The sequence below is a fragment of the Atractosteus spatula genome, chromosome 8 (genome assembly GCF_055471065.1).
Source record: "Atractosteus spatula isolate fAtrSpa1 chromosome 8, fAtrSpa1.hap1, whole genome shotgun sequence".
In the NCBI taxonomy this organism is placed as follows: Eukaryota; Metazoa; Chordata; class Actinopteri; order Semionotiformes; family Lepisosteidae; genus Atractosteus; species Atractosteus spatula.
Window position 1 is genome coordinate 28,376,543 of NC_142713.1, and position 5,901 is coordinate 28,382,443.

A 5,901-nucleotide genomic window follows, 5' to 3' on the forward strand; every position below is an offset into this window, starting at 1 on the left:
AGAAGAGAGGAGGAGGGTGTAAAGACTTCGGCTCTTATTTTTTTTGACGAAGCGTAACAAGTTGCTGCTTTTTAACTTGGTTACGATAACAGAACTTCACGAACTATTTTCAATTATGCAATTCAGGAGATGTCGATACCGGCTCGCTAGATATTCTCTTTAGGCAAATCAAGGTCATAGTGTGAAATTCTGGACAATTATCTAAAATGCACAGTTATAATTATTAATTTAGTTGGCGCCCTTAATCCCAACATGTACATGCAAAAATGTACACGTGAACGACAAAATATTAATAACATGGTAATAAAATGATGTGATAAGAGCACACGATCCACATAATCAAATATACAAAATAAGGACCATTTTTAAATCAGTTTTACTAAAGCAATAATACCACAATGCACAGGAACAGATATTATTATATATTGTATGTAATGGGCTCACGAATTCTCCAGCAGACCTAACAGTAACATTCCACACAGTCGTATAAGCACTGTCGTGTGGTACAGTTCCTTTCTGCCGACTCTACTTCTTGAGGAGGCTCAGGTCCTTCAATGTGTGTAGTAAGATGCTACACATGTTCTATCAGTCGGTGGTAGCGAGTGCCATTTTCTACGCAGTGGTGTGCTGGGGCTCTGGGATTAGAGCAGTAGATTCCAAAAGGCTGAACAAGCTCATCAGGAGAGCAAGCTCTGTCATTGGGTTTGACCTGGACTCCTTGGAGGTAGTGGCTGAGAGGAGAATGATGTCCAAACTAGAGGCCATCATGGACAACTTCTCCCATCCCCTCTATGACAGGCTTGCAGGAATGAAGAGCACGTTCAGCAATAGACTGATTCATCCACGGTGCGACAGGGAGCGCTACAGAAGGTCATTCTTGCCGTCTGCCATAAGACTGTACAATGCATCCACCTTGCGTCTTGGCAGAGGCAACATCGACAGTGACCTGTTTCTGGACTAAACGCATCTACACATCTACTGCTACATCTGTTCTCTTTCTTTTTCTTTTTCCCGTTTACAACCACTTTTTGTGCAATATATGCCAGGGACCTGTGCAATACATTTATATTTATATTTATATTTATATCTATAGTTACTCTGTGTTCTGTGTACTGTTCTGTTCTAGTTTGTTCTTGTGCATCCGGACTGTGAGTAACCTTGTATTGTATTGTATTGTATGTATTGTACCATTATTATATAATTCGTTACACTGTGGCTGTGTTGTGTGTGTTAAGCTGCTGTTGCACTGCAATTTCCCTCACGGGATCAATAAAGTATCTATCTATCTACAAAAGATGCCGATTCTTAAAAAAATGTTCGATTGTTTTAATGTTTCATAATACATGAGCGCAGTGGATTAAAATATTGATCGAATTGTTATGGAATATTGGTGTCAAGACTTTTCAGGCAAATTTATAATAATCTATAATTATGCACAGCGGTTAGTAGTGAAGAGTATCGTACAATCTTGTGTCCAGCGATTGTAGGATCGATTCTAAAAATACATCTTCAAAGAAGTAAGGAGTTTAAGTAAATTTTCCACAAGGTGGTGCACGTTAATCATGGACATCTACGGCCAACATGTTCACAAACAGACCTCTTTCGGGGCTTTTTTTTAATAAGATCACTTTATTAGCCATATACAATTTCTTGCATTACAAATTCATTTTTTCGCATACCCCAGCTTGCTTTCCATGAGACACACAGACAGGAAGAGAAGCTTGGGTCAGGGTTTACTGTTTTAAACATGACAGAGCGAAACTCTTCGTATTTTTAAGACGGCTTTTGTACATTTTACCTAAAGAATTTCTCGTGACCTAACTGCCCATGGTATAGTTGCACAGAGTCTAGTTACAGAAGACCCTAAACCCTAAAAATTATGATCAAGAAATCCAGGAGTAATAACAATAAAATAACATTTCTTTCACGTTAATTAAATACTGTACTTCTTCATCCTGCCAAGGTTTCTTGTTAAATCAATCTAAAACTAATCTAAAATAGAGGGTGTGAAAACATATTTCTTTTAATTCTATAGATGCTCATATACACTCTATATTTTAACTTAGGCTAGTAAATTCAATATAAAACTTTATTTTCTGGGATGAGTGGTTATTTAGTATCTTTATAAAATATATTATAATCAAAAAAGCGTACTTTAAGAAATTTAATTTGATACACTAACTATTAGCACAGAACACTGTTAAATAAGGTTAGTGCCGATACTATGTATTCTATTGATTACGGCTGTAACTGTATTCTATATTGACCTACAATATATCACTTGAAATACCTGTTCATTTGACTATCCATTCTGAAAATCTCTTTGACGTCATACATCTGGACGCAAATGTGTTTTCTGTGTGCCATAAATGTATTTTACGCAGCTGAAAGAGAAATATTAACAGATTTGTCAGACAGTGGTTTTGACTGGTTTTGTGTTTATAAAACACTGCCCCCACTCAGTTGGGAGGTGTTTTAAATCTCATTACATCATGCTTGCTTGATTGCCATTATGGGACAATCAAGCACTATAACAAGTTCAGGATATTCCAGTGCTCAGTCGAGCAGACGGGTTTGTAACTAAGGGAAGGCAATGAAAGCAGTCTAAATGTTAAGCACAATGCATATTTTCTATCTTCCCTGATTCTTCGTGTATGCAGAGGACCCAGTCTTTGCAAGAAGATGAGAAAAATGTTTCAATAGGTCCAACTCTGAGAATATACGGATTGTGTTGTCAGAATAAAACAAGGCAGCTAAAACCACTTTGAAAACAGACATTCGTATTTAGCATAGTGGACTGGGATCATTAAGGTTTGATGCATTATGCACTAACATCATGTAGAGCATTGGCTCAACAGGATAAAGAATAAAGCAAATTAACTAGATATAGAAGAAAGTGTTGGATTGGACGGCGTGTAGTTTTTTTTTTACAATAGAGAAGCAGACGAGGTACTCCAGATATCTAGACTGAATTCAATTCTGTCTCACACCAAGCATAAATGGAATTCTGGTTAGGATGAGATTCAGATGGGTGATGTATCAAACCCACTAGCAGTTTTGAATTAAGAAAGTATAAGAAAACTGCCAGGAACATGAGTCATCCTATTACGGGAAACATTTAAACCACAGTGAGGGAGTGAAATTGGAATTATATCAAGAAATACATGACATGTAACGGGAACAAATTCACAATTACCAAGCAAATGACAAAACCCAGACATTAAATAATTTTTAAATAATATATATATATATAAGTGTATACACAGCATCCAAAGAGCCGCAACAAATTCAGAAAGTGTCAGTTAACTGATAATGTTTCTTGTAGCAGCTGTTCTAACATTTTATTGAAGAGACAAGACAGGCCAATTCATCCTGCTGGTTAACACTGGGCATCAGCAGGACTGAACACCAGGGGGGTTCTATTGTGCGAGTTGTAGTCTAGTAGAGTATGTAACCACTTCTGATGTGTGGCACATACACTGCAACGGGCTGCAGATGTTGTCTTGTGGAATCCTGTCCCATTCCTGTCCTAGAGCCTGAACAAGCGTGGACTTTGGTCTCTCTGCCCTAGACACCCAATGTCATCTCTGTCATCATCATGCAAACTGCCAGTGGGGCTCCAGTCGGCAGTAGGGCACTGGAGCACATCGGTCACATTATGGTCAGGAAAGCCATTATCACGAGGAGCGTGGGAATATGTTCTGCTGGAAGCGCTGTCACTTTGGGAGCTGGCAGCTAGCAGGAAAGGCAGCACGTGAGGACCCAGGACTTGATCAATATAGCGCCTTGCAGTCAGGTTGCCATCAACCACTCACAGACATCCATCAGACATTGTGCTCTACACAGAACCTTGATTCATGTCTGAAGAGGTCTTGACTCCACAGCTGCCGAGTCCATGTGAGGCACAAAATCAGCTCATCACCTGTGCCCAATCAACTCTTTCACTGAAGAGGGGATTTAGTGATTATGTAACAAAGTCGCTCAAAATAAGATCACTTTCTTGGCCATATAAAATTTCTTGTATTAGGAATTTCTCTTTTCGCACACCCCAACTTGCTCTCCATGAGACACACAGACAAGCTTGTGGTCAGAGCGCAGAGTCAGCCATTTATACAGCGCCCCTGGAGCAGTTGGGGTTAAGGGCCATGCTCAGGGGCCCAACGGAGTAGGATTCCTCTGCCGGCCGCAGGTTACGAACCGGCAACCTTCCAGCTACAGGCGCAGATCCTTAGCCACAGAGCCACTGCACCGCCCCCAAACATATTACAGTCATGAATGATCAATTAATCAAAATGACACCAAAGACTTTTAATCAATATCCAAAATCCATGCCTTATTTTGCAGAAATACATGTGAAACGTTTCATACGATGAGAAACTTCTTTTGTTAGCCAGTAAACTTTCCAGACAGCATTCGTATGATTCCCTGTTCATCCCTGAAGAAGGCTCCACCGCCGAAACGTTGTGTTGTTTTTCTTCTCTTTTCAGCCTGGAATTAACCTTTTACTTGTTCGTATGATAAGATAAGATCACTTTATTGGCCACATGCAATTTCTTGCATTAGGGATTTGTCTTTTTGTATACCCCAGCTTGCCCTCCATGAATGATATGGTCAGTACAAGCCCTGCAAATATGTAACAACACCATTCGCTGCTTGCATTTGGAAAAATAAGAATATAAAATAATATATAATATGAAAAAGAAAACCAGTACAACATGGAATTACATATGTGACCCATGTGTACAGCAGATTGTGTAATGTCCATTTTCCAGAGAACACGTATAATGATTAAATGATTATAGAGTACGACCTGCACGGGTTGATAAAATTGTATACATTGTGAAGCATTCAGTGGTATTATAGTTCAGCCGATAGAAATTAATGCACACAAAATGCTCTGATGTTCTCTCTGGTCGCTGTGATTTCTAGATGTTAAACCAGGAATCTCGCTATTGAGTCTCCGAAGAAAATATAGTACAAACTCAGGTACAAAACAGGTACACTAACAAATCTCCAGAATGGAAACGAACCCAGGACTGCGCTTTCTTAAGGGTTTAATGACTTAATGGTTTAAAAAATAATTGTATTAATATCCCCGTTAAAGATAGCACTTGTCTTTTTCAGTTCCCTTTTTTCCTTTGTAAACAGACATGGTTCGTAAAAAAGAAGCTTTTTTTCAAACAAGTTAAAGCACTTGACCAAATGCAATAACGTCCCACAGACAATAAATGTTTCTCCCTTGAAATAAGTTGACGTAGTGTCTGCCACTATCACTGCAGCTACCGTCATAAAGATGTTTTTTTTACAGGCTGTCGCAGACTGAAACATTAAATTTTAGAAGACCGCTGCCTCTGGTACCGTGGCTGCAGATCTTTGCACATATACTCCACACAGTCGTAACGTCAAACGTCCAGAACGTTTCTCATTTCATTGTTTAAAAGCAGAACTAAACTCAATTTCTCTTCTCCAAAATGAACTTTTCTAAATCGTGTCCACTGCGCCCTCCAGTGGTGTTCCGTCTGTCACCACGCAGCACTACAACGGTCATTTTTAGAACGGGTATTAAAACAGCAAGACTTCATTTTACGGAAAAGACAAACATCAAGGAAATAGTAGGAACAAGCCCTTTCGTCGTGTGATTCCATTTGTATCACACCCTAAAAACAGTTTTCAGAAAATAATCTCATGTTAAGAGAACAGAACTGTAGAATTGAGCGCAAAGTTGGAACACTTTGAGTCTAGCCCATTTGGTGGTTAGTAGATCCAAGGATCTCCCTCCAGCTGTTTCAGCTATTTGTGTAATGAAGTGCCTCTTGTCTTCTGTTTTCAGTACACTTTCACCTAGTTTCTAAGCACCATGTAGAATAATGTGTGTATGTGTTCTGGTACAATTAATGAATT